This window comes from Somniosus microcephalus, chromosome 1 (genome assembly GCF_052327205.1).
Source record: "Somniosus microcephalus isolate GS21.2 chromosome 1, FLI_Smic_1.0, whole genome shotgun sequence".
Taxonomy (NCBI): domain Eukaryota; kingdom Metazoa; phylum Chordata; class Chondrichthyes; order Squaliformes; family Somniosidae; genus Somniosus; species Somniosus microcephalus.
Window position 1 is genome coordinate 336,376,799 of NC_140987.1, and position 10,078 is coordinate 336,386,876.

Below are 10,078 nucleotides of genomic sequence, written 5' to 3' on the forward strand. Positions count from 1 at the left end.
TGCCTGTCTCTTCCAGTCGCTGGAAGCTGTCAGGATTTCTGCTGCCCTTCAGTTTTGAGTGGGGTGTTGAGGATTGAAACCTCTCTTCAACGTCCTGTCTTTGGACGAAGCCGCCTGGAATAACTGCCGCAGGGTAAGAGCCTGACTCGTCGCCAGTGTTAAGTATGTGTATTGTATTGAACAATTAACACAAAGACTTAAACGTATAACTCAAACAGGCCTTTACTGGTTGGAGGTAGGGACTGCACATAGGTCTTTACTTCATGCCCACAGGCGGGAACTGAGGGGGATCAGTACCCACAGTACTATTTATACCCCTATGGCCAGGAGTGGTACTGCGTATCACTACGCCCAACAAGTAGTGCAGTCCTGTCCATAGGTTCAAAGTAGCACACATATTACATACACAACATATTCCTTTTAAGATTTGTGTCCATTCAGGAATGGTTTTATGCATTAGTGTAATCTCTTCTTGTTTAATCAATTTATTCATTAGATCTCTTTTCTTATTTTTGTTCTCAATTTTGCTAGTTAATATGCTGCGCTCTTTACGTTTTTCTGCTTCCCTTTTCCAGTCTGAGAAGGCAGACCAATTTACTGATTTTTGCACCCCTTCTACGTGGGTCTCTGCCTGCTAGGCAGTTTTTTAGACACGTGATTCTATCTAGATTGAATGTACCATCCACGGGGAAAGGGTGTCTGTCTTTCTTTGTCCATCTAGCCCACTTAGGTAAATCATTTGTGGATATCTGACCATAGTAGGTAAAGACATAAGAAGCGGGAGTTCCCTTTTCTGGGGTCTTGCTCTGTGCAGCTCCCATCTTAGTTTGTTTGGTGTTTTTTTTTTAAACTAGGCTCTCTTCTTCTAGATCGCAAGTTTCACCCCTTACCCCCTTATGACTATTACTGACTGTTTAAAGGACCATAAGTGATGAAAAATAACGAGTAATAACAACAGTCAAAGAAATGATAAGCAATGCAGCTGCCCAAACAGGCAAACAGACCAAATATTCAGACATTTATCTTATACTTTAAACTAAACAAATAGTCAATTCTCAGTTTGCGTTATACGCCACTACAAACTGAGTCCTTAACGTTTAACTTATACTTTATGTGAGAGTTTTCTGTCTTAATGCTGTCAATAGTCAACAAAAAATGGAAAACAATAGAATCCTTATGCTTTAATGCGAGGGGCTTGAACCCTCGTAGAAGGTATCTCAACGGAGAAAAATCCTGAACCTGATAATACAGATCTTAAAAAATTACAGTGACAATTCTCAAACGATACATTCTGCTGCGGGACTCAGCCCCGGCTCAAGGGACCCACCCTTGATCAAGGGACCCACCTTTGATACCGCAGTTTTAATTTGGTACCTTATGGGACTCAGCCCTGTCGACTTTCCTCTTGCCTTCTTTGCCCGATACTTTTTCTATAAAGACTTGAGTTGTCAGTATTCTCCTCCTTTCAGTAGTCAACAATAAAAGAAGCAAAAGTTACAGGATTCAACTCCAGTCTAAAACATGAGTCTTAACTAGATCGCAGTACTCCCATCGGAAGAAACAGACCACACCAACTTAATATCTAATGAGAAATCCTTTTATGTGATAAAGCATCACTGCGGCCATTCAGGATCTGTCATTAGAGATTCACAATGTCCTTGTCCGTGACTTACCGAAAGGCAGCAAGCGATCTCGGTGGAACCTCCAAGTAATACTGTCGAAGTCTCGGCTCCCTAGTAAGACTCTTAAACACAAAGTATCGTTAAAGACAGGCTTTATTTGCTTGCAAGGGAAGAGTTGTGTAGACAAGGGCTACATCAGACCTCTTCAAAGTAATACAGAAATTGTAACATTTATACAGTAAAAAGCAAAACAGGCTTTCTATGCCACATGACATAGTATTGAATCATAACTGATTACAAAGGCACAGACCTTGCGAATTATTGAAACAACCTATTCCGGGCTGCGTTAGAATAACGAACAGAAATACCTTTGGGATAAGATTAATTAATCCTTTATTATGGGATCTCTCTGTTCATTCTGTTCTCTCACTGTACCAACTGGGCCCATGGGCCGATGTTTACCTTATCACGTCCTTGGCTGTTTGTTTGGTAACTGAGGCTCCTTGTTAAGCTTGTCACAGATAAGGAGTATGTATGTCTCATCCCCTTGCCTTTAGTGAATCATGCTGTCGGCCATTCGAGTTTTTTATTCTATGCCTAGGAAGCCATTTTGTGTCTAAGTGAGAAACTGTACTTCCACACCCCCCAGTCTCTCTCTCCCCCCAGTCTCTCTCTCGTCCCCCCAGTCGCTCTCTCCCGCCCAGTCTCTCTCTCCCCCTCATCTCTCTCTTCTCCCCCCAGTCTCTCTCTCGATCCCGGGCCTCTCTCCCCCCCAAGTCTCTCTCTCTCTCTTTCCCTCTCTCTCTCTCTCTCCTTCCCACACAGACAGACAGACAAACTCATTTATATATATAAAAATTATTTCTACTTTTTTCATAACAACATGCCCTCAAAAAATCTTCCCCCCAGTCTCTCTCTCTCTCTCTTTCCCCCCCAGTCTCTCTCTCTCTCTCTCCCCCCAGGTCTCTCTCTCTCTCTCTCCCCCCCCCTAGTCTCTCTCTCTTTCTCCCCCCCGTCTCTCTCTTCTCCCCCCAGTCTCTTTCTTCTCCCCCCAGTCTCTCTCTCTCTCTTCCCCCCCCAGTCTCTCTCTCTCTCTTCCCCCCCAGTCGCTCTCTCCCACCCAGTCTCTCTCTCCCCCTCATCTCTCTCTTCTCCCCCCAGTCTCTCTTTCGATCCCCGGGCCTCTCCCCCCCCCCCGCCCCAGTCTCTCTCTCTCTCTTTCCCTCTCTCTCTCCCTCTCTCCTTCCCACACAGACAGACAAACTCATTTATATATATAAAAATTATTTCTACTTTTTTCATAACAACATGCCCTCAAAAGACCCTCGGCACCGCCGGGCACTCCAGCTAGTCTATATATATAAAACAGCTCTTCTGTCCTTCCGTCTGTCTGTATGTCTCTCTGTCTGTATGTCTCTCTGTCTGTCTGTCTGTCTGTCCTCTATACACTCAAAAGTTACAGAACGTACCTACACGGCAGCACGGTGGCATAGTGGTTAGCACTGTTGCCTCACAGCACCAGAGACCCGGGTTCAAATCCGGCCTCGGGTGACTGTCTGTGTGGAGCTTGCTCATTCTCCCCGTGTTTGCGTGGGTTTCCTCCGGGTGCTCCGGTTTCCTCCCACAGTTCAAAGATGTGCGGGTTAGGTTGATTGGCCATGATAAAAAAAATTGGCCCTTAGTGTTAGGGGGGATTAAATACGTGGGGTTACGGGGATAGGGCTTGGGTGGGATGGCTGTTGGTGTAGGGACCGGGTGCTAGGGTTTGGATGATCAGCCATGATCTCGTTGAATGGCGGAGCAGGCTCGAAGGGCCGAATGGCCTACTCCTGCTCCTATCTTCTATGTTTCTATGTGTGTTACATCAAAAGAAAGCTTACGATTCCAGAATGGTCATAAGTGTATTTACTTTTTGGTCAGGCAAAAATTGTGCCGACGGTATACAAAAAACGTTCAAAATTCCGCTCATTATCCGCTCATTAGCTTCGAGTGATGTGAAGGTTGACCAATCGTACATTCGAGCGATCCGATGGTTGACCAATCGCTGCGTCACGGGGGCGGGTTCGTTGCATGGGTGGGCGGGCCATCCTAGAGTCGAGTGACATGACGATTGACCAATCCTACAGTTCAGTGACCTGACGGTTGAACAATCAGTGCGTGCGTGGGCGGGCCTAATACTTCTGAGCTGAGGTGAGTGGCCGCCATCTTGATTCCAAACTCTTTCATTTCTTTTTTCCACTTTCTGCATGTTTCTTTTCAAATCTACATTTCCAGCAAAAAAAAAGTTGCTTTTAAAACACAAATTGTTTTTAAAAAAAGTGAATTAATTTGTAAATCTTTTCTCTAACCTCTATAATTTTCCTACCTTTCACCATTTTTGCAGGCCTCGAAGCCTGGGCCTCTGTTGCCCAGCCTTGCCCGAGCTAGGCAGCTCCCGTCCTGCTCAACAAGCGGCCCGCGATCGCCGCCATCTTTCTAAAGGCTGGTGGCACGGGACTGAGGCGAGCGTAGCCATCGCTGCCATCATAGTAAAGGCGGGCGGGGCGGGAGTCAGCGCGCGCGTCAACGTCGGCCCGGAGCGCGCGCGTCAACGTCAGCCCGGAGCGTGACCTGAGTCCGGCCGGGCCTCATGCGCGAGGTCACGCACCGGCCGGCTCTGAGGCGCTAATGAGCGGCGGCGTCTCTCTCTCACTCTTCCCCCCACTGCATGTAGGCCCAGCCGCAATCTGCGGTCTTGAAGCTGGCTCGGGCGGGGGGCTGGTGCTCGGGAGGGCGGTGCTCGGGAGGGCGGGAAGGTGGGGGGAAGGGTTACCCCGGCAATCGGGCCCGGCCCTCTCTCACAGCCTCAAGCCAGCTCACGCCCGTTCCCAGGGCTTGGCTCCAGCGCAGACCCAGCCGCCATTGGCGGTCCTGAAGCCGGCTCGGGCGGGGGGCCGTGGCTCGGAGGGCGGGGCTCGGGAGGGCGGAGGGTGGGGCTCGGGAGGGTGGAGAGTGGGGCTCGGAAGGGGGGGAAGGGTTACCCTGGCAACCGGGCCCGGCCGTCTCTCACAGCCTCATGCCAGCTCACGCCCCTTCCCAGGGCTTGGCTGCATTTGCGGCCGCGGGCCACTCGCCCTCTCTCTCCTTCCCTCTGTCTCTCTCTCTCCTCCACCCCTCCCCTCTCCCCCCTCCCCTCTCCCCCTCCCCCTCCCCACTTCCCCCCTCCCTCCCCCCTCTCCATCTCTCCCCCTCCCCCTCCCTCTCCCCTCTCCCCCCTCCCCCTCAATCTCCCCTCTCCACCCTCCTCTCTTCCCCTCTCTCTCCCCCCTGTTGTGTTTGTGTATAATAAGACACAGACTGCAGGAGAACGGTACAACAGGTGTTTTCTCAATGTGGCTCACACGGGAATTGATCTGTACAAATTACTACTCAGTACTATATACAGGTGTGGTCACTGCCGGTACTGCAGTATACATGAGCTGCAAAAGATAGTTCCCCCCTTAAAGGTATATACATTACAATTCCTCCCCTTTTAGATTAACAGTACCATAACACCCATTTAACAATTAAATATCAAACTAATTACAATTAACACTTTTAACATGCAACATTAGCTGAAAATAGTCCATTTAAATATTCAGTCTTTGGGGAGGCTTCCTGATGCTTTCTGGATAGCGCCTTTCCCGAGTGTCTTGCTCTTGGTGCGGAGGCGATTCTGGCCCCCTGTTGTCGGTTGGTTCATCAGCTTCCAATGCTACTGTTTCTGGGGTAGATGCGACCTGTACGTCGGGTTCATCACCAGGTACATATGGGCGAGGCATGGGGTTGATTTGTTCCTGTGACTCTAGAATCTGGTTAGCATGGCGTCTCACGATGCTCTCCCCAGCGGACACTGTGTACATTAGTGGGCCCTGCCGTGTGCATATCGTTCCTGGCTGCCATTTTTCTGTTCGGTAGTCGCGGGTCAGGAATGGTTGCCCTACATTGAAGCTCCTTGTTGGCTTCTCATGGATGTGCTGGAATTGCTTACTCTCAACATCTCTTCGTACGTTTGGTCTGAGCAAATCCAGGCGAGATCATAACCTTCAGTTAAAGAACATCATGGCTGAGGCCTGGTTGGTGACTGCATGTGTCGCATTCCGGTAGGCGAACAGGAAATTGTCCACCTTGTGCTGCAGCGGAATGTTGTCATTGCACATAGCCTTTATTGCCTTCTTAAAGGTTTGTACGAACCTCTCAGCCAATACATTTGTGGCAGGATGATACGGGGCGGATGTGTAATGCCTTACCCCATTCTTTTTCAAGAACCTCCGGAACTCTTCGGACACAAACTGTAGTCTGTTGTCGGAGCAAATCTGTTCTGGCAAGCCATTCCTGGCAAAAATGGTCCATAGGACTGCAATAGTTTTCTCTGTGGTGGTGGAGGACATTTTGATGACCTCAGGGCATTTCGAGTGCACATCCACGGCTATTAAAAACATTGAGTCCATGAATGGACCAGCAAAATCAATATGCACCCGTTGCCATGGAGATGAGGGCCACTCCCATGGGTGTAGAGGGGCCTGTGGTGGTGCATATTGGACTTTCTGGCATCCTGAGCAGCTCTTGGTCAGGTCCTCGATTTGTTTAGCGATTCCCGGCCACCACACATAAGCCCTGGCTAGGCTTTTCATTTTTACCCCTCCCAGATGACCCTCATGAAGCTCATTGAGCACTCTATCCCTTAACTTGGGTGGAATTACCACTCAGGATCCACACATCAAGGTCCCCCGGCACACTGACAGCTGTTCTCTCCTTGTCGAGAATGCTGGCTACAGTGAGTCGCCATGTGCTGGCCATCCCTTCACCGTCAAATCATATACCCGACATAGTGTCGAGTCATTTCGGGTTTCCTTTTCGGTACAAGCGTTAGTTACCGGTAGGTATTCAGTTATAGTCGAATGGAATATTTCGACAAGATCCACTGCTGGTGCTTCCTCCGCAGCAGGCAGTGGCAGGCGTGATAGCCCATCAGCATTTCCATGCTGTTTCGTGCCCTTATATTCAATCTCATAGTGGTGCGCCCCTAGAAAAAGTGACCATCTTTGTAGTCGTTGCGCAGTCATCACTGGAACGCCCTTCTTCGGATTAAAAGTGGAGACAAGAGGCTGGTGATCAGTCAGCAAGGTGAATTTCTGCCCATGCAGAGAGTGATTGAACTTTTTCACTCCCCACACTAGGCTGATGGCCTCCCTGTCAATCTGGGCGTAGTTACACTCGGCTGAGGTTAGTGATCGTGACGCAAAGGCTTTTGGCCTCTGAGCCGTCCGAGAATTTGTGCGACAGCACCGCTCCAATGCCGTAGGGTGACGAATCACATGCCAACCGAATTGGTAATGCCAGGTTGTAATGGGCCAATACCTCTTTCGATGTGATTAGTGTTTTGCTCTTCTGGAAAGCTCATCTGCATTCATCACTCCACTTCCATGGCACCCCAGTTTGCAGTAGGGTGCTCAGTGGGTGTAGTATTGTAGACAAATTTGGCAAAAACTTATGGTAGTAGTTTACCAGCCCGAGGAACGACCTCAGTTGTGACACATTTTCCGGTGCTGGAGCCTTGACTACTGCATCAATCTTCTCTGGGGACTTATGTAACCCCTATTTATCGATAACGTGGCCACAATACGAGATCTGTTTTCTAAAAACTCGCATTTGGGGCGGTTAGCTCGGAGCCCATATTCCTGCAATCTAGTGAACACCTGCTCCAGGTTGGCAAGGTGATCACTGTCATTTTCGCCCGTGACCAGGATGTCGTCCAAATAACACTGGGTCCCTGGGATCCCTTGCAGGACTTGTTCCATTGCCCTCTGCCAAATAGCCGGAGCTGATGCTACCCCGAATACCAGCCGGTTGTATTGGTAGAGACCTTTATGGGTGTTGATCATGAGGTATTTTTTTGATGCTTCTTCTACCTCCATTTGCAGATACGTCTGGGCCAGATCAATCTTAGTGAAGCATTTCCCTCCAGATAGCGAGGCGAAAATATCTTCAATCCATGGAAGTGGATAATGTACGGTGTGAAGGACCGGGTTCACTGTTACCTTAAAGTCCCCACAGATGCGAACCTTCCTTGGTTCCCCATGCGTGCTGCTCAACGACTTTTTCATCACAGGAACGATGGGTGTAGCCCACTCGCTCCAGTCTACCTTGGACAGTACACCTGAACGTTCCAGACTCTCCAGCTCTGCTTCGATGGCTGGGCGGATCGCACAAGGTACCGGTCTGGCCTTAAAAAATTTTGGCCTTGCATTTTCTTCAATTTTAATCATCGCTGTCATGCCATTTAGTGTTCCAAGTCCTTGCTGGAACACTTCTTTCGCGTCAGTTAGGATCTTTGACAGCCGCCCAGGTGTGACGTTGTCATCCTTTTTGCCAGCCACAGTCAGTGCCTGTATGGAATGCCAATCCAGTTGTATTTTCCGGATCCATTCACGTCCCAGTAATGGTGGTCCTCCATCTTGCAATACATACAGGTCTAGTTTTGGTGTTTCCTTACCGTTATATATAACGGTCACCCTTATTTTTCCTTTGGGGTAGACTTTTTGCCCCGTGTACGTCTTCAAAATAATTTTTGTGTCTCTCAAGGGTATGTGTGAGAATAGCCGCTCATAGTCCCGTCAGTTTATGACTGTTAGGGCTGATCCTGTGTCCAATTCCATCTTTACCTGGACTCCTGCTATCTTGAGAGTGACCCAAATGGCTCGGTGATCCTCCGTTGTGATCACATTATGTAATTTCAGACAACTCCGTTCCCTGCTTTCGGAGTCGTTATCACTCTTTTGTTCGTCTGAACTATTCTCCGTCATCTTATGTACCTTCTTGTACTTTTCTTTGGTAGGTTTCTTATTGCTGGTTTTCTTTCCCGACCTGCAGACTCGTGCTATGTGTCCTACTTTTCCACACTGTCTGCACACTTTGTCTTTGAACCAGCAATCATTCTGGTCATGTGTTGTTCTGCCGCAGCGATAGCACTTCTCTGTTCTATATGACATTTCATTTGTGCCATATTCTTGCGGTCTCTGTTGTATCTCTGCAGCGCCCCGTGCTGCTGCTTCATATGATACCGCAATGCTGAAAGCCTTTTCCAGCGTAAGGTCCTTTTCAGATAAAAGCCGTTTCTGGGTTCCTTCACTTTGAAGCCCACACACAAACTTGTCCCTTAAGGTATCTGCCAGTCCCGCTCCAAACTGGCAGTGTTTCGATAGATTGCGCAGTTCTGTTAAATAATCAGCATTGCTTTCATCCTTATGCTGGTTCCGTTTGTGAAACTTGAATCTCTCTGCTATCAGCAGCGGTGTGGGGTTTAAATGTTCCTGTAGTATCATTACTATGTCTTCAAAACTCTTTTCCATTGGCTTCGTTGGGGTTACTAGATTTTGTAATAAACCATACATCTTTGCACCCATTAAATTTAACAATACCAATGCTTTCTTGTCAACTGACACCTCATTTGCCTTGCAGTATACTTCTATTCGTTCGACATATGTAGTCCAATCTTCGACTTCATTGTCAAATGCGGTGATACTGCCACACTTCGGCATTTTGGGTGTGGTTTAAAATGGCGTCTCCCGCGCTTTCCTTCCTCCCCCACTGCTGCCAACGCCACTCCCGGCGGTTCTCGTGGCAATGGCGGCACCCTGTAGGTTTTGCATGCTTCTCCTGTGCTGCTGCCAATGCCGCTCTCGTTTCGCACGCTTCTCCTGCGCTGCTGCCAACGCCACTCTCGGTGGTCCTCGTGGCAATGGCGGCATCTCGCGTGTTTCTGCGAGTCTCTCTCTCCCTCTCTTCAACGCTGCTCGGCCACTGAACACCGGCTGCGCCCTGTGCGCTCTGCCCCCTCTCTCTCTCCCCTGTCAACGCTGCTCGGCCCTTTGCTGTGCAGCTCGGTCGGGCTCTAACCCGCCGCTGTCCGGGAAGGGTCGGCGCACTACCTGTTGCCAGCCCATTTCGTTGGACCACCTCGACTGGAAAGCCAAGCCTGGCTCTCGACAGCCTCCCCCGCAATTCTCGAGTCTCTGCTGGATGACTGGGCGGTTGCCCGTGGTCGATGCCCGAGTCTCTGGCCTTGACCTCCAATCCACTGATCTCCAGGAACGAATCCCCGGGAGGTGATGCAGAGTTGCAGGTAGGTTCGAACTTGCCTTGTCGCCAATGTTGTGTCTGTGTATAATAAGACACAGACTGCAGGAGAATGGTACAACAGGTGCTTACTCAACGTGGCTCACACGGAAACTGATCTCTGCAGATTACTACTCAGTACTATCTACAGGTGTGGTCACTGCCGGTACTGCAGTATACATGAGCTGTAAAAGATAGTTCCCCCCTTAAAGGTATATACATTACACCCCCTGCCTCACCCTCTCCCTCTCCCCCTCTCTCTCCCACCTGCCTCACCCTCTCCCCCTCTCTCTCTGCCCCCTCCCTCCCTCCCTCCCTCT

General features: G+C 49.4%; 1 protein-coding gene across 1 annotated transcript in view; it reads right to left on the minus strand.

Annotated features, from left to right (window-relative positions):
• Positions 1-10,078, minus strand: part of LOC147124920 (sodium- and chloride-dependent neutral and basic amino acid transporter B(0+)-like) — a 617,991-nt gene that overhangs the window by 585,161 nt on the left and 22,752 nt on the right. The window lies entirely within an intron of this gene.